This window comes from Callorhinus ursinus, unplaced genomic scaffold (assembly GCF_003265705.2).
Source record: "Callorhinus ursinus isolate GAN/ISIS: 27379988/994484 unplaced genomic scaffold, GSC_fseal_2.0 scaffold1, whole genome shotgun sequence".
In the NCBI taxonomy this organism is placed as follows: Eukaryota; Metazoa; Chordata; class Mammalia; order Carnivora; family Otariidae; genus Callorhinus; species Callorhinus ursinus.
In genome coordinates this window covers 1437201-1460719 of record NW_027397063.1, presented here as the reverse complement: position 1 = coordinate 1460719, position 23519 = coordinate 1437201, and the positions used below count along the sequence as shown (strand labels likewise).

The following is a 23519-nucleotide window of genomic DNA, read 5'->3' as shown; positions in this document are numbered from 1 at the left end:
GGCTTTGTTGCTGCCTGGCTGGGGCTCCTGTCTAGGATACCTGACTTTGGAACCCTAGTGCCATATGGGACTTGGGAGATGCCCATGCATCCTCTTCAGCTCTCCGCTCATGAGGTCATACACACCAGGGTCTTCTAATGAAGAGAAAGAATTTCTCCATTCACCTCCTCAGGAATGCAGGGAGGGCGTGAGGAGGGAGTGAAGAATGCCGGCAGTTATGAGAGGTAGTGGCCAGGAAACTACGTGGTCTCTAGCAAGATGTATTTACTACACGTGACTGTCATGGCTGGCCTGCCTGGGATAGACAGAGGTAGTAAAACAGCAGATAAGAGCTTGAGAGTGCTTTGGCTGTAGAGCCCTAACTCAGGAATTCTCAAGCTGAAGAGAACAGTGACCATGAAGGTGGGTCTCTTTTTTAGGGGAAAGGGAGAAGCGCTAAAATGGGATTTAGGCATTTTCAAGTTCTTCTAGGTGTTTCAGTATTTTATTTAGTACTTGACTCTCCTGGAATCTAAAAATAGCAACTTACTTTGGGAGGGGGTGTGTTCATTATTTTTTTTTGTTGAGGTAAAATCCACAAAACCTAGAATTTGTCATTTAACCATTTTAGAGCATACAGTTATGTGGCTTTTACTAAGTTGGAGTATTGTGCAACCATCACCACCAACTAGTTCCAGAATGTTTTCACCAACCCAAAAGGAAACCCTCCCATCCCTACCCCCCGCCAGGCCCTGGCAACCACTAATCGACTTTCCATGTCTATGGACATTTCATATACATGCACACATACAATATCCTTTTGTGTCTGACTTCTTCCACTTAGCGTGTTTTCACGTTCATCCATGTTGTAGCGTGTATCAGTGCTTCATTGATTTTTGGAGCTGAATAATACTCCATTATATGGACACACCATATTTTGTTTATCCACTCATCTATTGATGGACATCTGTGTTTCTACCTTTTGGCTGTTGTGAATAGTGTTGCTGTGAACATTCGTGTACAGATTTGTGTACACCTGTCTACACTTCTTTGGGGTATAGACCCGAGCAGTGGAATTACTGATTCTATGTGTAACTATGAGGAACCACCAGCCTGCTTTCTCAGAGGCTGCGCTGTTTTATGTGCCCACCGGCAATGGACGAGAGTTTTAGTTTCTTCATATCTTCACTAATGCTTCAGATTTTTTTTATTTCAATGATAGCTTTTGTAGTGATGTCTCATTATGGTTCTGATTTGCATTTCCCAATAATGACTAATAATTTGGGTATCTTTTCATGTGCTTATTGGCCATCTGTGTATCTTCTTTGGAGGAATTTCTGTTCAAATACTTTGCCCATTTTTTTAAACTGGGTTGTTTGTCTTTTTGTTGTTGTTTCTCAGGGTTCTCGACATATTCTGGATACTAGACCCTTGTTGGATATATGGTTTGCAGATATTTGTTTCCCATTCTTAGGTTTTTTGGGTTTTTTTTTTTAAGATTTTATTTATTTATTTGACAGAGAGATAGAGTTAGCAAGAGCAGAAACACAAGCAGGGGGAGTGGGAGAGGGAGAAGCAGGCTTCCTGCTGAGCAGAGAGCCCAATGTGGGACTCGATCCCAGGACCCTGGGATCATGACCTGAGCTGAAGGCAGACGGTTAACGACTGAGCCACCCAGGCACCCCACTTAGGTTGTAGGTTGCCTTTTCACCTTTTTGATGGTACCCTTAATGCAAAAGTTTTAAATTTCTTTTTTCTTTTTTTTAAGTAAGCTCCATGCCCAGCGTGGAGCCCAACACGGGGCTTGAACTCACGACCCTGAGATCAAGGCCTGAGCTGAGATAAAAGTCAGATGCTTAACTACCTGAGCCACCCAGGCTCCCCAGAAGTTTTTAATTTTTATGGAGTCCAAGCTACGTACTTTTTCTTCTGTTGCGCTTTTGGTGTCATATCTAAGAAACCATTGCGAATCCAAGATCATGAAGATTTTCCCCTGTATTTTCTTCTGAGAGTTTTATGTCTTAGCTCTTACATTTAGGTCTTTGATCCATTTTGAGTTAGTATTTATGCGTGGTGTGAAGTAAGGCTCTGAATGTATTCTTTTGTAGGAAATCCAGTTGTCCCAGCACCATCTGTTGGAGAGACTGTTCTTTCCAAAGGCCTTGGAACCCTTGTTGAAAATCAGCAGGCCATAAGTAGATGGCTTCATTTCTGGACTTCCATTTCTTTTCCATTGACCTATCTGTCTGTCCTTAGGCCAGTGCCATACATTTTGATTATTGTAGCTTTGTAGTAAGTTTTGAAATGGGGAAATGACTTTGTTGTTCCAACTTTGTTGTGCTGGATTGTTTTGGCTATTCTGGATCCCTTGAAATGCCATATGCATTTTAGGATCAGCTTGTCACTTTTTGCCAGCATGCCAATGGGATTTTGATAGGGATTGCAGTGACTCTATAGATCACTTGGGGAGAATTGCCATGTGAACAATATTAAGTCTTCCAAGTCCGTGAACACTGGATGTCTTCCATTTATTTAGGAATATACACATTTTGAACTAGCTAAAATAATAAACTTGGTCAGTGCAATTCTCAAGCCATGAGGTATCCTGTTAAACAAGCCTTGTCTCAGTATGCCTGAAAAACTTCCTAAAATGTTTAATCATTTTAACCCACCTTTTAAAATGCAGGTTATCAAGTACAGATGAACCCTTCTTGGAGGAGTTTTAAAAGCATTGGCTCTTCATGCATTCAGTAGCTGTGTGAGTCCCTACAATGGGCTAGTAGTGTCCTGGGCATCAGGGCACAGCAGAGAGCAAAACCAACAAGACCCTGCCCACATGGGGGCCAGGGGAAAGCCGGATGATAAACAAAATATACAGGATGGCAGGTAGTGACGAGTGTGTGGGAACAGTAATGAAGGCGACGGTGAGCCGTTGAGGATGCACTGTGATACCAGGTGGGGTCTTTAAGGAAGGCCTTGCTGAGAAGGCACCCTTTGACCAGTGCAGAGGCTCTGGTGTGTCTGAGGCCAGTGAGGTCACAGCTCAAGTGAGGGATAGGGAGAGTGTAGGGCACAAGGCCACGGGGATAAGGGGTGGGGGGCATCCAGTCTTGTAGGTCCTTTAAAACTGGAGTCTGACGGTGGCCACTGAGTCAGGGGCTGGCGGGTGCCCCGGAGGGCAGCCGAGCCAGGAGCATGGCCTGGCTTAGCACGCTAGAGCAGGTTCCAGCTGCTCTGTAGGGGGTAGAGAATGGGTGGGGGTCAGGCAAGGCAGAAACAGGGAGACCATTTAGGAGCTGTTGCTGTAACATAGGTGGGCCAGTGGAGAAGGGTTTGGATTTTGAATATACTTTGAAGGTATAACAGTTTGTTTATGGATCAAATTTGGGATGCAAGAGAAATAGAGGAGTCAAGTAGGACACACAGGTTTTCTCCCAGAAGCCACAAGGTGCAATGGGGAGGGAGCCTGGGGAGGACCCCGCTCCGTGGGGTAGGCAGGGAGCCCAGGGGTTCACTTTGGGACTGGCCAGTTTGAGGTGTCTGTTCGATGTTCCCATCTGATGTCTGTAGGCAGTTGGATATGAGTGATACTGAATAAAAGTTTAAAAAGACAACTTTTTGTTATAGTCGGTACCCAATTCTGTGTAGTGGCACTACTGTGTTTTCTATGCTCGAGCTTTCTGTTTTGTGTTGCTGTGTATGATTAAGTGATGAACGAAAAAATTTGCAAGACATCAGTGGGATGAGGTGACACTGTCCCTCTTTGCCTCAGCCCTGCCTCTGACAGCTGACATTCCGAGAGAGCATACCATGTGCTAAGGACTTGATGTGCATTATTTTATAATAACAGCGTATCTGGAGATTGGTCTCAGACTAAGCAACTTCTGCAAGATGAGAGCCAGCAAGTGCAGAGAGAGCTCAAACCTTGACTGCCTGGCTGCCAAGCCCACGCTCTTGAGCTTTTTTCATGTCACTATCTGTTGGCTCACATAAAGGGACAGGAATACACCTTTTTGATGTCAGGGGCACCGTCTTCACTATCCAAATGAAGCAGGTACAATGAATTACTAAGACTTATTTTACTGACGAAAGTTAACTAACTTGCCCGATGTCACTCGGCTGCTACGTGGTTGTTATGGGTTGAGTTGTGTCCTCCAAAAAAAATATATTGATGTCCTAACCCCCAGTGTCTCAGAGTGTGACCTTATTTGGAGACTGGGTCTTTACAGAGCTAATGGAGTTAAAGTGAAGTCATTAGGGTGGGCCTGATCCACTCTGACTGGAGTCCTTATAAAAAGGGGCAATTTGGACACAGACACAGACATGCATAGAGGGATGACGCCATGTGAAGAGGAAGGCAGAGATCTGGCTGATGCGATTATAAGGCTCAGAACGGGAGAGATTGCCGGCAAACTGCCAGAAGCAAGAAGAGCAGTCGGGAGTGTATTCTCCCTCGCAGCCCCCAGAAGGAAGCAACCAGCTGACACCTTCATCTTGGACTTCCAGCCTCCAGAACTGAGAGACAATCTGTTTCTGTTGTTTAAGCCGTCCAACGTGTGGTGCCATGTTACTGCAGCCCGGCAAACTGATACAGTGGTAGGACCAAGATATATTGAACACCTGGGTGCTGGGGATACGGCATTGAACACAAGTTCATAAGGCTTTGTTCGCAGAAGACGGACAATGAATAAATATGTGCTATCAGCTGCTGGATGCTAAGGAAAAATAAAGCAGGCAAGGGAACTAGGGTAGGGAGGAAGGAAGGTTGGGTGTTAGATCAGACAGGAATGGCTCTGATAACATGACATTTGAGATTTGAGCAGAGGCCTGGATGCAGTGAGCGAGCTGGCGGGGAGACCATCTGGGGCGTGGGCCTGTGTCCAAGGTACAGTAGGGGGCGGGCGTGGCTGGGGTGGAGAGGTGATAGGAGCCGAGGGAGGAGAGGTAGCCAGGGCAGATCACACGGTCTTGTTCCACAAGGGAGGAAGAACCACTGAGCAAGGTGCCCGCTGCCTTCGTTACCTGCTGGAAGCATCCCTCTGGCTGATGCGTGGGCAGTGAGCCTGAGCGTGGGAGCCTGCTGCGGTGGCTGTGGGCAGCTTTTGCAGCTAGATCAGAGGTACTGGGGCAGAGGATTTGGGAAGGTGCTGGTTGGAGCAAGTCCCAGTCAGTGTCGGCATTCACTTAACTCCTGGGAGACTCACAACTTCTGCATTCGGGGAACCTGATGAGAGTTTATGTGAATAAGGAGGTTAAGGCTTTGGCAATGGTCAGATTGCTTGGACTCATACATGTACACAGAAATTCAGTGAGTAAATTAGTAACGAATTAGTAAAAGATCTTTATAATGCGAACAGAAACACTATTGTAGGTTAATAATAAGGTTAGGTCAAGATGCTTTTTAATTAAGGTGGGTGATTGTTGGTTATAAAACATTAACCATAGACAAGAACGAAAGGCTCACCTAGCTCAACTCTTGGATGAGAAAACTGGGCCCCAAGAGGTCTTGGTTTATTAGACTATGAGCTCTAATTATATCAGTTTTTAAACTTTTGGTATCATCTTCTGAATTTCATGTATTAGAGAAAAGTTTACCTTTTTTTTTTTTAAGATTTTTTTATTTATTTATTTGTTTGAGAGAGAGAGAATGAGAGAGAGAGAGCACGAGAGGGAGGAGGGTCAGAGGGAGAGGCAGACTCCCCGCCAAGCAGGGAGCCCGATGCAGAACTCGATCCCGGGACTCCAGGACCATGACCAGAGCCGAAGGCAGTCGCTTAACCAACTGAGCCACCCAGGCGCCCGAGAAAAGTTTACCTTTTATGGCTTTCAGGTGTAGCAACATGAATAGGGTAATTTTTGCTTGTTTATCTGAGACTTCAAGCCATCATCTTTCACTGATTATTTTTAGACAAATTTTAATTAACAAGTACAAATTGAGCCCTGGCAAACCCAACCCCTTGCCAAGCCTGGGTTACAACTTTGATTATGGAAACGGAGGGTAGTAGAAATGAATAAACTCTGTGCATTTAAAAACTTTATGGGGCACCTGGATGGCTCAGTCGTTAAAACATCCGCCTTTGGCTCAGGTCATGGTCCCGGGGTCCTGAGATCAAGCCCCGTATTGGGCTCCCTGCTCAGTGGGGCGCCTGCTTCTCCCTCTCCCTCTGCTCCCCCCACACTTGTGCTTTCTCTCTGTCAAATAAAAAAAGATTTTATTTATTTATTTGACAGAGAGAGAGCGAGAGAGGGAACACAAGCAGGGGGAGTGGGAGAGGGAGAAGCGGGCTTCCCATGGAGCAGGGAGCCTGATGCAGGGCTCAATCCCAGGACCCTGGGACCATGAGCTGAGCCGAAGGCAGATGCTTAACGACTGAGCCACCCAGGCGCCCCTAAATAAATAAAATCTTTAAAAAAACAAAAAACCTGATCTTTGAAACTCCTTTTTAAAAAACGTCATAATGGTCCTTAACGAAGCACCTTTTTTTTTAATGCTTTTTTTCAGCACCCTACTGTTTCATGAAATGGCCAGAAAGCAGGTGACATGAGTAGCAAGAGAAATAGGAGGTGCTGGATATTGTTAGTTTCAGCTTCTCAAGTCTTAGCGCTTAAGGACAGCACCTCCTTGTTAACGCAGAGCCTCCTTGTGGCATTTCAGACTTAGCGCTGCATTATTTCCAGAAGAATGTGGGCTGGAGATGGGAGACCAGGTGAACTGTTCTGGTCTACAGCTGAACTGATCAGCTTCGGGACCTCTCTACCTGGAAACTCCATGAGTCTGAGCTGGATTCTGATTCTTACCCTAACCCTAATCAACTACTTTTCTCTGTTAGATAGTATTAGTTCAGATAAAGCTTCTTTAGTCTGAGTTCCGTATCAGTCAGCTAAGCTGTCATAGCAAAATCCCACATACTCGGCGACTTAACAGAAATTACCTTTTGCACAGTTCTGGAGGCTGGAAGTCCGAGATCAAGGTGCCAGCAGGTTTAGTTTCTTCTGAGGCCTCTCTCCTTGTCTTGTAGGTGGCCACCTTCTCCCTGTGTCCTCATGTGGTCTCTCCACTGTGCATGTCTAAGTCTTAGTCTCCTCTTACAAGGACGTCAGTCATCTTGGACATCACCTGGACAGTGACATTTTACCTTAATTGCCTTTCCAAACGCCCTGTCTCCAGATAGTCACATTGTAAGGTACTGGGGGTGAGGGTTTCAACATAGGGATTTGGGGGACACCATTTAGCCTGTAACAGGGTCTGACAATGAAGTGCAGCTTGTCTCTCCATATACCAGTTTTTTCAAAAAGCTTCTTTCTGATGGAATCCCAGATGGTTTTCCATCACACCCCTTATGGAACATTAGAGCGTTACTTCTTTGATCTTATTTTTACTGCCCTGCAACATCGTGAAGAACTTCACTTCTGGCACGTGTGGTGATTGGATGTGTGCCAAGAACTTCCCGACTGTGTCAGTCTGTGTGGACTACTGTAACAGAACACCTGAGACCGGATTCGGAATAGCAGGCCTTCCTCTCTCACGGTTCTGGAGGCTGGGGTTCAAGATCAGGGCACTGGCAGAGTCAGGGTCTGGTGCGGGCTGCTTCCTGGTTCACAGATAGTTGTTCCATTGTGTCCTCACATGGCGGAGGGGCCAGGGAGCGCTGTGAGGTCCCTTTTATAAGGGCACTAATCCCAATCATGAGGGCCCCACCTTCATGACTTAGTTGTCCCCCCAACCCGCCCCCCCCCCAGTGCTGTCGTACTGCAGGACGCAAACATTCAGACCATAACACCGATGATTCGTGTCTCATCTGACTTCACCTCATAAGCTCTGCACCAGCTTTCTCGTAGGGGCTTTGTTGTGGGGTATCTTTTGGGGGGGGGTGTTGTCCTTCCGGTTGGCCTTTCCCATGTATCTCCTTATGTCCTCCTCCCCAGCCTCTTTCTCTTTCCCGTGAGATGAGATTTATTTTTTTTATTTTTTTAAGATTTTACTTATTTATTTGCCAGAGAGAGAGAACAAGAGAGCACAAGCAGGGGGAGCGGCAGGCAGAGGGAGAGGGGGAAGCAGGCTCCCCGCAGAGCAGGGAGCCTGACGCGGGGCTCCATCCCAGGACCTGGGGATCATGACCTGAGCCGAAGGCAGACACTTCACCAACCGAGCCACCCAGGCATCTCGTGAGATGTGATTGAAATCACTGCTTCTGATCCCCCTGGACCAGACTCTGTCTAGCCAGTGACTGGGGCAGGACCTGAGCCCCTCCCAGCCTTCACTGTTGATGAATTGCGGCGCTGAGCCTGTGACGCCTGGTTCCTTGTCACCTCACTGTGAGGGGCCATTTTTTTTTCAAAGATTTTTATTTATTTTTATTTGACACAGAGACAGAGATAGAGAGCATAAGCAGGGGGAGCGGCAGGCAGGCAGAGGGAGAGGGAGAAGCAGGCTTCCCGCTGAGCAGGGAGCCTGATGCGGGGCTCGATCCCAGGACCCTGGGATCATGACCTGAGCTGAAGGCAGCTGTGTAACCCACTGAGCCACCGGGCGCCCCAGAGGGGCCATTTTGTTAGAGTGTGATACCTCAGTTTGGGGCGGTTGTCTCAGTTGATTCCCAGCGATCTGCTGCCACCTATGGCAGTGACCCCAGGGGTAGACGCATTCAGGTAAGCGTGGTGTTAGGGTCATTCTAGAAAGATGTGGCCTGAATGCCTTCTGGGAAGAGACCAAATTGGAAGGTTGTCTGTGGCAATTACTGATTCTTCACGTGTCAGCAAAGTAGAACTGTTTCTTTGCAGGATGGTGGTAAACAGCAGGCCTGTTTGCTTCTGGCAGTGTGCTGATGTCCTTGGCACCAGAATAGAAGACGTAGCTAATAGAAAGTCCGGTGGAACTCCCCATTCTACTGTGGCAGAGGCTGCCAAGTCCCCTGCTGCTGTTCTCTCCTCCTCCTCTTGGTAGGTGACACGTCGGGGCTCACGTGGCATTATTGCTCCGTACCCTGTCCCATGTTCTCCAGAAGGAGCTGAGAATCGGCAAGGGGGTCGCTGATTCGGGCTTGTGGGAGCTGCCTCACTGTGAGGCTGACACGGTCCTTTTGGAAACAACATTTCTCTGCTGAAATCAGGAGACTGATACACTTTCAGTAATTTATAGCACTACATAGGTAGTGTATGTATTTTGCATGTCAATAGAGGATATTTTGCTGTTCTTTGAGATCTGCTGGAGGGGTGGAAATAGTCCAGCTCTGGGCAGGTGAATTGTTCCCCCAGTAAGCTAATAGCAAAAGCACATCTGGGGGCAGAAAAAGCTCATCTAGCAGAATTGAGTTTATGGATAAGGAAAGAGCTTGTTGTCTGCTTAATGTTTTATAAATTCTGTCAAGAAAGTTATGAAACTAGAAATTTCACGTCAGGCCGTGGTAAGGAAGGTGCTATGGACTGAATTATGTCTCCCCTATCCCCACCAAACTCATGTGTTGGAGGCCTAAGTCTCAGTGTGACTTTATCTGGAGATACATCTTCAGGAAGTAATTAAGATTAAGTAATTAAGATTAAATTAAGATACATCTTCAGGAAGTAATTAAGATTAGGGCCCCACCATTCATTAGGGTGGGGCCCTAATCCAATAGGTTAGTGGCCTTATAAAAAGAGGGAGAGAAGAGATGTCTCTCCTCCATGTGGTGAGCACACAGCGAGAAGGTGGCGGGAGAACCGAGTTAGCACCTTGATCTTGGACTTCTAGCTTCCAGAGCTGTAAGAAGTAAGTTTCTGTTGTTTGAGCCACCTAGTCTGTGATATTTTGTTACAACAGCTCAAGCAAACTAATACAGAAGGCATTAAGTTAAACTTGGCTATTTTTCAAAAAGGACAGCTGATTGAATGTGAACGCCTGTGTTCAGGCTTGTATGTGAGCCAAATACAGGCATTCCCATTTATTTATCTTTTTTTAAATGGTCTTTTCCTTTTTCCTTTTCTTTTATTTTCCGGCTTTGCTGACATGCAATAAACTACATATACTTGAAGTATATAATTTGATGAGTTTTGACATGTGTATATCCCTTGAAGATAAGGGGCATGTATCTATCACCCCCAGAAGTTTCCTCCCCTCCATGCCTCCCCCCATCCCTCTCTGCCCCCATCTCCAGGCAGCCGCTGATCTTCTAGTTTGCATTTTCTAAAATTTTATATAAACAGAATCATACAGTATGTACCCTTTACTCCCTGGTCTGGCGTCTTTCACTTGGCAAAACCAGTTTGAGAGTCAGCCAGGTGATTGTGTAGATTGACAGTTCATTCCTTTTTACTGCTGAGTAGGATGCCGTGGATGTATACCACTTATTTGTCCATTTCCCTATTAATGGACATTTTGGATTACTTCCAGTAGATACATATTTAACTTTTTAAAAAACTGGCAAATCGTTTTCCAAAGTGGTTGTATCATTTTATAACCCTCCAGCAGTGTACAGGAACTCCAGTTATTCCATATTCTTGCCAGTGCTCAGCATGGCCAGTCTTTATTTTAGCCATTTTAGTGGGAGTGTAGTAGTAGCTCCTTGTGGCTTTTGCATTTCTCATTTAAATAACCACCAGTTAGAGGGGCGCCTGGGTGGCTCAGTCGGTTAAGCATCTGCCTTCGGCTCAGGTCATGATCCCAGAGTCCTGGGGTTGAGCCCCATGTCGGGCTCCCTGCTCAGTGAGGAGCCTGCTTCTCCCTCTCCCCCCAGCTCCTGCACTCTTCTCGCTCTCTGTCTCTCAAATAAATAAAATCTTAAAAAAAATAAAAATAAATGACTGCCAATTAGAGAGTTAGTACATGATCACTGTAAATTTGTGTTAATCTTATAGAAATACAATACAAAGATAACCATAAGAATCTACACTACTTTATTGTTTGGAATAGGAACAAAGCGAATGTGGCCACCCTCAGTAGGCGAGCGGCAGTAGGAGAAGTCCTGCTACCCCAGTGTGATGACGTATGCAACCATCCAAAGTGAGGTAGCTCTGTCGACACCCCTGTGAAAGAGGCTCATGATAAAACAGGGGCGAAAAAGGCTAGTTGAACAGTCATATATACCTCTAGTCTTGGATGTGGGGGAGAGAAAATGGGGGGCGGGGTTGTACGGAAGGGGGCGAGGTCTGGAAGCCCTTACTGCTGGACTTGTTTCCGGATTTTCCTGATTCTAAATGAAGCTCTCATGAACATCTTCGTGCACATGGCTGATGTTGCCAATGCACATCACCAGAGGTGGAGAGGCTGTGTCCGTGGGCATAGAGCTAACCCCTTGGTCACACGAGTTTGCGATCCGCTGGTCGGTCTGCACTGACGTCACGGCCCTTACACAGCTGCGCTTCAGAGTGTGTCTGTCCCCAGGACTGGATGCTCTACACTGACCTAACCCTCCTCTGTTTCAGAGTCTTTCTACTGGTGCCAGGCTGTTTTCCTCCAATGAACTTTAGAATCATTTGTGAAGTTACATCTTGGGGGGGGGTGCGGTTGATTGGCGTGAGGTAACAAGGACAGCATGTTTGGGGAAGAAGAGACACATCTGTACACAGTTGGCCCTCCCACATGGAAATGTGGTCATTCTCTTCATTGGGGAAAAGGTATTCACTTTTGTCCCAAAGAATTGGGTCATTTTTCTTACGTAAGTCCTTCCTGTTTTCTAAATACATTAGATATTCTGTGCATGTATTTTGCTGCTGTGAATGGGTTTATTTCCCACTCTATGTTTTAACTGGTTGTTGGTGTGTACAAAACGATTAACTTACAGAGTTTAGAAACTGGCCATCTTTGTGAATTTATTTCTAAGTTTTTTTTTCAGCTAATGGTTTTGAGTTCTGTGGCTAGACAGGCGTACATATCATCAACCAATACTGAATTTGTTGTGTTTTTTTTTTCCTGGTATTTTGCTAGCATTTTCTGGAACAGTGTTCAATAGTGATGATACTTGCAGTGTATTAGTTACAGTAATGTCAGCTGCTGTAACAAAGCCATCCAAAAACCCAGGGCCACCAGTAAGATAGAAGTTTCTCTCTCCTCTGTCAGTTCAGCATGGTGTTCCAGATTGGGCAGCTCTCTTCCCCATGGTTATTCTAGAGACTCAAGCCTAGGACTCTGCCATTTTTAACACATGGCTTCTAGAGTTGCTCTGTTTGCTGCCCATATAGGAGCATGCATAGATCTTAATGGCACACATTCCCTCCACTCATATCTTCAAGGGGGAAAAATATTCTCTGGTGGAGCAACCAGGGCCCGGCTACCACTTTTACCACAGAAGCAGGGAGCATGATTCGGATGGACGTTGCAGTCCCTGCCCCCACGTGGTGCGCACTGATTTTGATGGGGGCACCTCCTGTCTCACGATTATCTCAGACCTGCAGGCCCATCAGATTGCGGTCCCCTGAAACATCAGTTTAGTCTTTATTTACTAACTTAAATGCTTTATATGGCCAGAAAGTATGCCATTTCATTACCTGATCGGTTGGTAAAGTGTTGAATTGCTTTTCTCAAAGCCACACAGGTCTGCCTTAACATTTTATTCATGTGTTTTTGGTGATGATGGTACTCAAACTGATTCTCCCAATGCCTGAGATCGGCCTCGGAAGCAAATCTGCTGCAAAGTACGATAATTCAGATGTTGTGGAGTGAAGGAAGGAAAGAGCTCTCGGGTTCGCGTTCAGGCTCACCACTTCTTCTGAGGTTGAGATGCATGTGCTGGTTGTCTACCCCGCTGTTCACCCTCCGCCTTCTCAGTTATGTCTAGGGGTCAGGTGGCGAAGCGCTGCAGGGTGGGGGCGCCCATCTCCCAGCCTCAGCAGTCAGTGTTACTGTTATAGGACTTCTTCCTAGTAATTCCGTTTTCCTTGGCAGAGATTGATTCAGACATGAGCATGTGACCTTCCCTGACCTATGAGTTGTGGCCAGCTGGCTTCTGGAAAGGGTTTCCTCTAATACAGAGGGATAGGAAAGGAACAAACACTTAACTTTTTTTGTTCCTTTCTTTAATTGTGGGAGAATGTAATGCCTGATGTGCGGCAGACATCTGAGGCCACAGCAGGGCAAGGCCAAGGATAAGTCAACTCACCATGAGGAGCATGTAAGCACGAAAAGGCTTGTCCTTTTAGGATGTTACTGAGCCCTTGCATTAGCCAAATATAGGAATGTGCTCCCCCAGACCAGTTGCTTGGCCTTGGCACCGTTGACCTTCCGTGATGGGGCAGGGAGTGCTGTCCTCTGCATTTTAGGACGTTCATCAGCATCTTGGCCTTTGTTCACCAGATGCCAACCCCCATTGTAGCAGCCAGAAATGCCTCCAGACATTGTCCAATGTCCCCCAGGGGCAGAACTACCCCAGTTTGAAAACCACTGCTCTAGACTTTTGGTTGTGAGGTGATACATTTCTTCATTTCGATTTTGTATAGTTGGATGAGCTATGCTTTACAGCCCAATGCTGGGTAAATGACTCCGCAATATCAGACCATCCTTAACCCACGGGAACCCGTTTCCTCTGTGGGCAGAAGCAGGCATACTTGTTTCTCAACAGTAAAGGTGTTTGTCCTTAAAAGATATAGCATGTGCCATGCTGATTGGCACCCTAACCATCTGCATTGGCGTGGTTCTGGCTGGAATCAAGACATGTACAGAGAAACTGCGGAGGATTTTGTCTCCCCGCCCTGGTTTCATCCTCACTGCACAAGCCCTGTTGTGTTTCTGAGGAGGTAATGTTCCTTCAGTGCCTGCTTTATGCCTGCCTTGTGTTCAGCGTCTTGGTTCTGGGTGGCCCGGGCAGTTTTATAGTGGTTGGGTTCTGGAGAGCGGAGCCAGCTTGGGCTTGAAGGGATCTGGAGAGAGCCCCTTTCATGCCTCAGTCACCATTCCCGGGTGCTTTGTTAGCAGCCTTCTTCCTCCCATCATTGTTCTTTAACTGCCCCCTGCTTCTATGCAGATAGCTTATCTCCGGGACCCAGAGGATTCAGATCAGAGTGAACAGGCAGAGCTGCGTTGAAGTGTGTTCTTCACCTCCCACTACAACTCTGAATTAGTTCCTTGCTGCATGTGCAGGTCACATGATCCCAGCTCCCAGTGTGGTGCCTGAGGCTCCGTACTGGCAGAACCAGAGCACTCAGGGAGGATGCATCCCAAGCTCCACACAGCCATTCTGAACCCACTTTGCTACAGCACCAAGGATTGGAAAGTGTGGGTCCGGAGATCTCAAGAAATCTGCTCTCTGCAGGAGATAACATTTCGTCTTATTTGAGTGTGCCAATTCTGTTCTTCTGGGTGTGAATTTTAAAGAATACTGAGTTCTACCAGTAGAACTTTTGGGACTGAAGCCTGTTTGGGATTTGTAATGAGACTCTTTCCCCAAGATATTCTTGCTGCTTTTCTGGCTCTGACTAACAAGTTGGTTTCCATATAATAGGCTTTTGGTTTGTTTGTTAAATATATCATTTGTATGTGGGTTAAAATACATTTAAACAGCAGAAAAGAAGGTGAGTCCAGACAGCAAGTCATTTAGTATCTTAAGATATGCTCACTTTTATGAGATCTTCTGGTTTGCGGTTATAAATTCTTAGTTATTTTGGTATTCTCTGCATCACATATGTGTCAGTGTTTAGTCCTGAAGGGCACGTTTGCCCCACATGTTCATTTCCTTTAATGTGGTTCACTATCGAACTCTGCTGCCTTGACCTCCTCCCGCCCTTGTCCATCATTCCAGCCTCTTGGCTCATAGCCCCCACAATAGAATGATTCCCTTTAGTGAGCCCCTGTTATGAGCTTGTCACTCATCGTTTCTCAGACCCATAATCCTCTGCAGTTGGTGCTGTTCAACCCCTTTTACTGGTGAGGACACCGCGGGAAGCTCAGGCTTGCTTGAGGCTTCCTCGTTCAGCGTACAGTGTCCAGCTCAGCCAGCGCAGCTGCAGAGCCCACGTACAGGTGCATGGCCGGGAGTGCAGGCTCAGGACCTGCAGTGCACTGCGAAAAGGCTAAGGTGCAAGTCTGGGAACATGGAGGGCATTACAGCTAGCCATCTAAGGTTTCTGTGTGGGAAGACAGGGAAGACTGCTATTAGTGGTGAGAGGGAGTGGTTTCTACAAAAATGTTGTAATAAACTCACAAGGGGAAAAATAAAGAGCAGTATTTGGGCATGTGTATTGCAGCTTGCCTTCTGTGAGGTAGCAATGCGATGTTGTGGTTTGTTTGGGGTTTGTTTGGGGTTTTTTGTTTTTAAGAGAGAGGGAAGGGGCAAGGGGAGAGAGAGAGAGAAAGAGGAGAATCCAAGCGGACTCCACACCCAGTGTGGATCCCAGCACAGGGCTCGTTCCCACAACCCTGAGATCATGACCTGAGCCAAAATCAAGAGTCAGACGCTTAACCGGTTGAGTCACCCAGGTGCCCTGTCATGTTTTTTTTTTTTAAAGATTTTCTTTATTTAATTAACAGAGAGACACACACACACACAGCAAGAGAGGGAACACAGCAGGGGGAGTGGGAGAGGGAGAAGCAGGCTCTCCACTGAGCAGGGAGCCCGATGTGGGGCTCGATCCCAGGACCCTGGGATCATGACCCGAGCCGAAGGCAGTCTCTTAACAACTGAGCCACCCAGGCGCCCCACCCTGTCATGTTTTAAGAAGTTTTCTGACCCAGTGTGGAGATTCCCAAGTCCTCTCAACCGAAAGCCTGGACCTGGTATTCGTGTCACACGGGTACAGATGCATGCATTCCTTGTGAATCCGATGCCCTGGGGAAATGGGAATGGCATGAACACCCGGGATGTTTCAGCTCCTTTTGAGCCTCACCTGCCCGACCAGGTCCCTGTGCTCAGGGAACCTGTGCTGGGCTAGGCAGCGGAGGAAGGGTGGTGCCCGACTGGGCCCCAGGTCGGCGCGTTCCGAGACTGTGCTTTCCATGACACTTCTCCTGCCTCGCTTTGTCATGAGTTAGACCAGCAACACGTTCTCCTCACAGCAGAGCCATCTCTGGGTCAGCTGAGAAAAAGGAGTTTCACAGACTGCACCTCGGAGGCGTCGTCGGCCCAGGGCTTGCGGTATCAGGCCGTCGTGCCCGTGGACGTGTTGTCGGTGGCCACCGGCCGTGGGTCGGCCTGCTGTCCCCGCCCTGGCCTGGGGTAGCCACCGCCTTCGCCTCCAGGCCGCGCTTGTAAAGCCTCCCGTGGTGTGTGTGCTCAGCTGTCGGTGGGGCTCCTAGCAGGCAGCGCGATGAGAAAGTGTAAGTTAGTATTAGCTCCGGCAGTAAGACAGAGCCAATTCAAAAGGAATAAAAATAATTGTAAGACATTTTTAAAAGCAAAACATGTATTCTGATGTGTCTCTACCTCATGTGGAAGGTCGGGTGAAGCAGAGAATGCTGTGCCCTGCTAGCAGCTTTCCTGCAAGCCGAGGTCGTGGTTGGGTGGGGGGTGTTGGAAGGCAAGCGGTGACGACTCAGCCGGGCACGGCTCGACAGGTTTGCCCTCAGCGGGCTGCGGATGCGACAGCGCCACACAGCCATGTGTCAGTCCGGGACCTTCTCAAGAAGTAAGCGCTCATTTCCAGGGAGGATGTACGGGTGTCACTGCGCCAGTTAAACAGAAGCGGACTTCGTGGGTCCTCTGTGAAATCCCCACTGCCTGTCCTGCCTGTTAGGGCCCTGTTGCTGCTCCTGTCTCTTGCCGTCCCCGCCCTCCCAAGCGGCACGGTGGCCAAGTCACTGCCATTTCAGGGGGCCATGACGCTCTTCACCATCTCCGCCTGCAGGACTTGGCCTACTTTCATGTGGGAAGTCCTGGCCAGTGGTTATTAGTGTCTGTCCTGTTTTCCTTCTGTCTGAAGAGCACCATTGGTGTTCCTTGGCAGGGATTTAATGAGTATTCAAGCTTGTGCCTCCTGGCCAGCCTTACTCATGGTACAGCTTCGGTTTTGGGCATGAAATGAACAGCCTTTTAAAGATGACCAACTTCCAGAAGGAAAACCTGCTGGTATTTTACCATTTGCTTGATGCGAGCCCTGCTTTTAAATTGGCTTGCTTGTGTGTTTCTTTATAGACGAGCATCTGGCATTCCAGAGTCAGTCTTATCACCGCAAAGAGCAGGTCTGGGCGATCTCTTCTGGGAACTTCTGAAAATCAAACGTAACTCACCCCCTTCCCACATTGTTTAATTTCTCTTTAAAAATTTTTCAATTGTGATAAGATATACTTAACATACAATTTAGTCTTAACCATTTTTTAAGTGTATTAAAGTACTTTCTGAGTCCGTGGTCTGCCTTTTTGAAATTTTTAACCGTTTCTTACACAGACCCAGTCTATATCGTGCTGAGTCCTGCCAGATAGCGTGATGTCAAAGTAAAAGTGCAGTGCAGACATTCTCATGGGTGAAGCAAGGCGAGATACCTCCTGGTCTCTATTAACAAAGCTTGGATGTGGTTCCAACCTTCCTTTCTCAAACTTAAGTTTTATAAATTTTTTTATTATTTTAAGGTCAGCCTGCCGAGCCAATGCAGACAGTGAGGTCCAAACTATTACATCTTGATTATAGCTCAAGGAATGCTTTTAAAATACTGTCATTCTTGAGGAAAATAAGGAAGGAAGGTTTATTTCTGGTTTAATCGTAGCCTTTCCTTTCTGTTTAGCACTTAGCAGTTGGGTGACACACAGCATTCATTTCTTTTTTCTTTTTGGGTGATAAAATATACATAAAATTTACCATTTTAACTGTTTACGAGTGTACTGTTCCGTGGCATTCAGTATGTTTACATTGCTGTACAACCAGCACCACCATCCAAAACTGAGACCATTCCCATTAAACGCAGGCTGCCCTCCCCCTCCCCCAGCCCCTGGTCCCCTCCCCCATTCACTTTCTGTGTCTGTCACTTTGACGACTCTAGGGACCTCGTGTAAGTGGAATCATACAGCGTGTGTTCTTTTACGTCTGGCTTATTGCATTGAGTGCAGTGTCTTCGAGGTTCATCCATGTGGTAGCGTGCCTCAGGATTTCCTTCCTTGTTAAGGCTGAGTAACAGTCCACTGTATGTATAGACCACATTTTATTGATCCATTCTTAACATTTGGGTTGTTTTCACCTTTTGGCTATTGTGAATAGCGCTGCAGTGAACATGGGTGTTCAAATACCTGTTTGAGTCCTTGCTCTCAGTTCTTCTGCACATGTGCTCGGAAGTGGAATTGTTGGATCATACAGTAATTTGGTAAACGTCAAATATTTAATCTTTTTTTAAACAATTTTGTTTTTTATAAATAATTTTTTATTATTATGTTAATCACCATACATTACATCATTAGTTTTTGATGTAGTGTTCCATGATTCATTGTTTGTGCATAACACCCAGTTCTCCATGCAGAATGTGCCCTCTTTAATACCCATCACCAGGCTAACCCATCCCCCCGCCCCAGAACCCTCAGTTTGTTTTTCAGAGTCCATCGTCTCTAATGGTCCGTCTCCCCCTCCTATTTACTCCCCTTCATTCTTCCCCTCCTGCTATCTTCTTCTTTTTTTTTCTTAACATATATTGTATTATTTGTTTCAGAAGTACAGATCCGTGATTCATCAGTCTTGTACGATTCACAGTGCTCACCATAGCACATACCCTCCCCAATGTCTATCACCCAGCCACCCCATCCCTCCCACCCCCCACCACTCCAGCAACCCTCAGTTTGTTTCCTGAGATTAAGAATTCCTCATATCAGTGAGGTCATATGATACATGTCTTTCTGTGATTGACTTATTTCACTCAGCATAACACCCTCCAGTTCTATCCACGTCGTTGCAAATGGCAAGATCTCATTCCTTTTGATGGCTACATAATATTCCATTGTGTATATATACCACATCTTCTTTATCCATTCATCTATCGATGGACATCTTGGCTCTTTCCACAGTTTGGCTATTGTGGACATTGCTGCCATAAACATTGGGGTGCACGTACCCCTTCGGATCCCTACATTTGTATCTTTGGGGTAACTACCCAGTAGTGCAATTGCCGGATCATATGGTAGCTCTATTTTCAGCTGTTTGAGGAACCTCCATACTGTTTTCCAGAGGGGTTGCACCAGCTTGCATTCCCACCAACAGTGTAGGAGGGTTCCCCTGTCTCCACATCTCCGCCAACATCTGTCGTTTCCTGACTTGTTAATTTTAGCCATTCTGACTGGTGTGAGGTGGTATCTCATTGAGGTTTTGATTTGGATTTCCCTGATGCCGAGCGATGTTGAGCACTTTTTCATGTGTCTGTTGGCCATTTGGATGTCTTCTTTGGAAAAATGTCTGTTCATGTCTTCTGCCCATTTCTTGATTGGATTATTTCTTCTTTGGGTGTTGAGTTTGTTAAGTTCTTTATAGATTTTGGATACTAGCCCTTTATCTGATATGTCATTTGCAAATATTTTCTCCCATTCTGTCGGTTGTCTTTTGGTTTTGTGGACTGTTTCTTTTGCTGTGCAAAAGCTTTTTATCTTGATGAAATCCCAATAGTTCATTTTTGCCCTGGCTTCCCTTGCCTTTGGCGCTGTTTCTAGGAAGAAGTTGCTGTGGCTGCGGTCGAAGAGGTTTCTGCCTGTGTTCTCCTTTAGGATTTTGATGGACTCCTGTCTCACATTTAGGTCTTTCAAACATTTGGAGTCTATTTTTGTGTGTGGTGTAAGGAACTGGTCCAGTTTCATTCTTCTGCATGTGGCTGTCCAATTTTCCCAACACCATTTGTTGAAGAGACTGTCTTTTTTCCATTGGACATTCTTTCCTCCTTTGTCAAAGATGAGTTGACCATAGAGTTGAGGGTCCATTTCTGGGCTCTTGATTCTGTTCCATTGATCTATGTGTCTGTTTTTGTGCCAGTACCATACTGTCTTGATGATGACAGCTTTGTAATAGAGCTGGAAGTCTGGAATCGTGATGCCGCCAGCTTTGCTTTTCTTTTTCAATATTCCTCTGGCTATTCGGGGTCTCTTCTGGTTCCATACAAATTTTAGGATTATTTGTTCCATTTCTTTGAAAAAGGTGGACAGTATTTTGATGGGGATTGCATTGAATGTGTAGATTGCTCTAGGTAGCACTGACATCTTCACAATGTTTGTTCTTCCAATCCATGAGCATGGAACGTTTTTCCATTTCTTTGTGTCTTCTTCAATTTCTTTCCTGAGTATTTTATAGTTTTCTGAGTACAGATCCTTTAACTCTTTGGTTGTATTTATTCCTAGGTAGCTTATGGTTTTGGGTGCAATTGTGAATGGGATCGACTCCTTGATTTGTCTCTCTTCTGTCTTGTGGCTGGTGTATAGGAATGCCACTGATTTCTGTGCATTGATTTTATATCCTGCCACTTTACTGAATTCCTGTATGAGTTCTAGCAGTTTTGGGGTGGAGTCTTTTGGGTTTTCCACATACAGTATCATATCATGTGCAAGGAGTGAGAGTTTGACTTCCTCTTTGCCGATTTGGATGCCTTTGATTTCTTTTTGTTGTCTGATTGCTGTGGCTAGGACTTCTAATAGTATGTTGAATAGCAGTGGTGAGAGTGGACATCCCTGCCGCGTTCCTGACCTTAGGGGAAAAGCTCTCAGCTTTTCCCCATTGAGAATGATATTTGCTGTAGGTTTTTCATAGATGGCTTTTCTGATAATTGAGGTATGTACCCTCTATCCCTATACTCTGAAGAGTTTTGATCAAGAAAGGATGCTGTACTTTGTCAAATGCTTTTTCTGCATCTGTTGAGAGGATCCTATGATTCTTGTTCTTTCTTTTGTTAATGTATTGTATCACGTTGATTGATTTGCGGATGTTGAACCAGCCTTGCAGCCCAGGGATAAATCCCACTTGGTCGTGGTGAATAATCCTTTTAATGTACTGTTGGATCCTGTTGGCTAGTATTTTGGTGAGAATTTTTGCAACCATGTTCATCAAGGATATTGGTCTATAATTTTCCTTTTTGATGGGGTCTTTGTCTGGTTTGGGGATCAAGGTAATGCTGGCCTCATAAAATGAGTTTGGAAGTTTTCCTTCCATTTCTATTTTTTGGAACAGTTTCAGGAGAATAGGTATTAATTCTTCTTTAAATGTCTGATAGAATTCCCCCGGGAAGCCATCTGGCCCTGGGCTTTTGTTTCTTGGGAGATTTTTGATGACTGCTTCAATTTCCTTAGTGGCTATAGGTCTGTTCAGGTTTTCTATTTCTTCCTGGTTCAATTTTGGTAGTTGATACATCCCTAGGAATGCACCCATTTCTTCCAGGTTATCTAATTTGCTGGCATAGAGTTGCTCATAATATGTTCTTCTAATTGTTTGTATTTCTTTGGTGTTGGTTGTGATCTCTCCTCTTTCATTCATGATTTTGTTGATTTGGGTCATTTCTCTTTTCTTTTTGATCAGTCTGGCCAGGGGTTTATCAGTCTTGTTAATTCTTTCAAAGAACCAGCTCCTAGTTTCGTTGATCTGTTCTACTGTTCTTTTGGTTTCTAGTTCATTGATTTCTGCTCTGATCTTTATTATTTCTCTTCTCCTGCTGGGTTTAGGCTTTATTTGCTGTTCTTTCTCCAGCTCCTTTAGGTGTAGGGTTAGGTTGTGTATTTGAGACCTTTCTTGTTTCTTGAGAAAGGCTTGTCTTGCTATATACTTTCCTCTCAGGACTGCCTTTGCTGTATCCCAAAGATTTTGGACAGTTGTGTTTTCATTTTCATTGGTTTCCATGAATTTTTTTAACTCTTCTTTAATTTCCTGGTTGACCCATTCATTCTTTAGTAGGATGCTCTTTAGCCTCCATGTATTTGAGTTCTTTCTGACTTTCCTCTTGTGATTGAGTTCTAGTTTCAAAGCATTGTGGTCTGAAAATATGCAGGGAATAATCCCAGTCTTTTGGTACCGGTTGAGACCTGCTTTGTGACCTAGGATGTGATCAATTCTGGAGAATGTTCCATGGGCACTAGAGAAGAATGTGTATTCCGTTGCTTTGGGATGGAATGTTCTGAATATGTCTGTGAAGTCCATTTGGTCCAGTGGGTCATTTGAAGTCTTTATTTCCTTGTTGATCTTTTGCTTAGATGATCTGTCCATTTCAGTCAGGGCGGTGTTAAAGTCATTTAACAATACAATTATTGTATTGTTGTCAATGTGTTTCTTCACTTTTGTTATTAATTGCTTTATATAATTGGCTACTCCCATGTTAGGGGCATAGATATTTACAATTGTTAGATCTTCTTGTTGGATAGACACTTTAAGTAGGATATAGTGTCCTTCCTCATCTCTTATTACAGTCTTTGTTTTAAAATCTAATTTGTCTGATATAAGGATTGCCACCCCAGCTTTCTTTTGGTGTCCATTAGCATGGTAAATGGTTTTCCACCCCCTCACTTTCAATCTGTGGGTGTCTTTGGGTCTAAAACGAGTCTCTTGCAGACAGCATATGGATGGGTCTTGTTTTTTAATCCAATCTGATAGCCTGTGTCTTTTGATTGGGGCACTGAGCCCATTTACATTCAGGGTAACTATTGAAAGGTATGAATTTAGTGCCATTGTATTGCCTGTAAGGTGACTGTGACTGTATATTGTCTGTGTTCCTTTCTGATCTATGCCGCTTTTAGGCTCTCTTTTTGCTTAGAGGACCTCTTCCATATTTCTTGTAGGGCTGGTTTTGTTTGCAAATTCCTTTAGTTTTTGTTTGTCCTGGAAGCTTTTTATCTCTCCATTTTCAGTGATAGCCTAGCTGGATATAGTATTCTTGGCTGCATATTTTTCTCGTTTAGTGCTCTGAAGATATCATGCCAGTCCTTTCTGGCCTGCCAGGTCTCTGTGGATAGGTCTTTTGCCAATCTAATGTTTCTACCATTGTAGGTTACAGATCTCTTCTCCCGAGCTGCTTTCAGGATTTTCTCTTTGTCTCTGAGACTCGTAAGTTTTACTATTAGATGTCGGGGTGTTGACCTATTTTTATTGATTTTGAGAGGGGTTCTCTGTGCCTGCTGGATTTTGATGCCTGTTTCCTTTCCCACATTAGGGACGTTCTCTGCTATTATTTGCTCCAATATACCTTCTGCCCCTCTCTCTCTTTCTTCTTCTTCTGGTATCCCAATTATTGTAATGTTGTTTTGTCTTATCGTATCGCTTATCTCTCGAATTCTGCCCTCATGATCCTGTAGTTGTTTCTCTTTTTCTCAGCCTCTTTATTTTCCATCATTTGGTCTTCTATATCGCTGATTCTCTCTTCTGCCTCATTTATCCTAGCAGTTAGTGCCCCCATTTTTGATTGCACCTCATTAATAGCCTTTTTGATTTCGACTTGATTAGATTTTAGTTCTTTTATTTCTCCAGAAAGGGTTTCTCTAATAACTTCCACACTTTTTTCAAGCCCAGGTAGTATCTTTAAAGTGATGATTCTGAACTCTAGGTCTGACATCGTACTAATGTCAGTATTGAGTAGGTCCCTGGCAGACGGTACTACCTCTTGTTTTTTTTGCTGAGGTGATTTTTTTCGTCTTGTCATTTTGTCCAGAGGAGAACAGATGACTGAGAGAACAAAATGCTAACAGGTTAACAATGTCCCCAGCAAAT

The 23519-nt window shown here is 45.3% G+C and overlaps 1 protein-coding gene across 5 annotated transcripts in view; it reads left to right on the top strand.

The window, feature by feature from the left end:
• Positions 1 to 23519, top strand: part of DOP1B (DOP1 leucine zipper like protein B) — a 112361-nt gene that overhangs the window by 7626 nt on the left and 81216 nt on the right. The window lies entirely within an intron of this gene.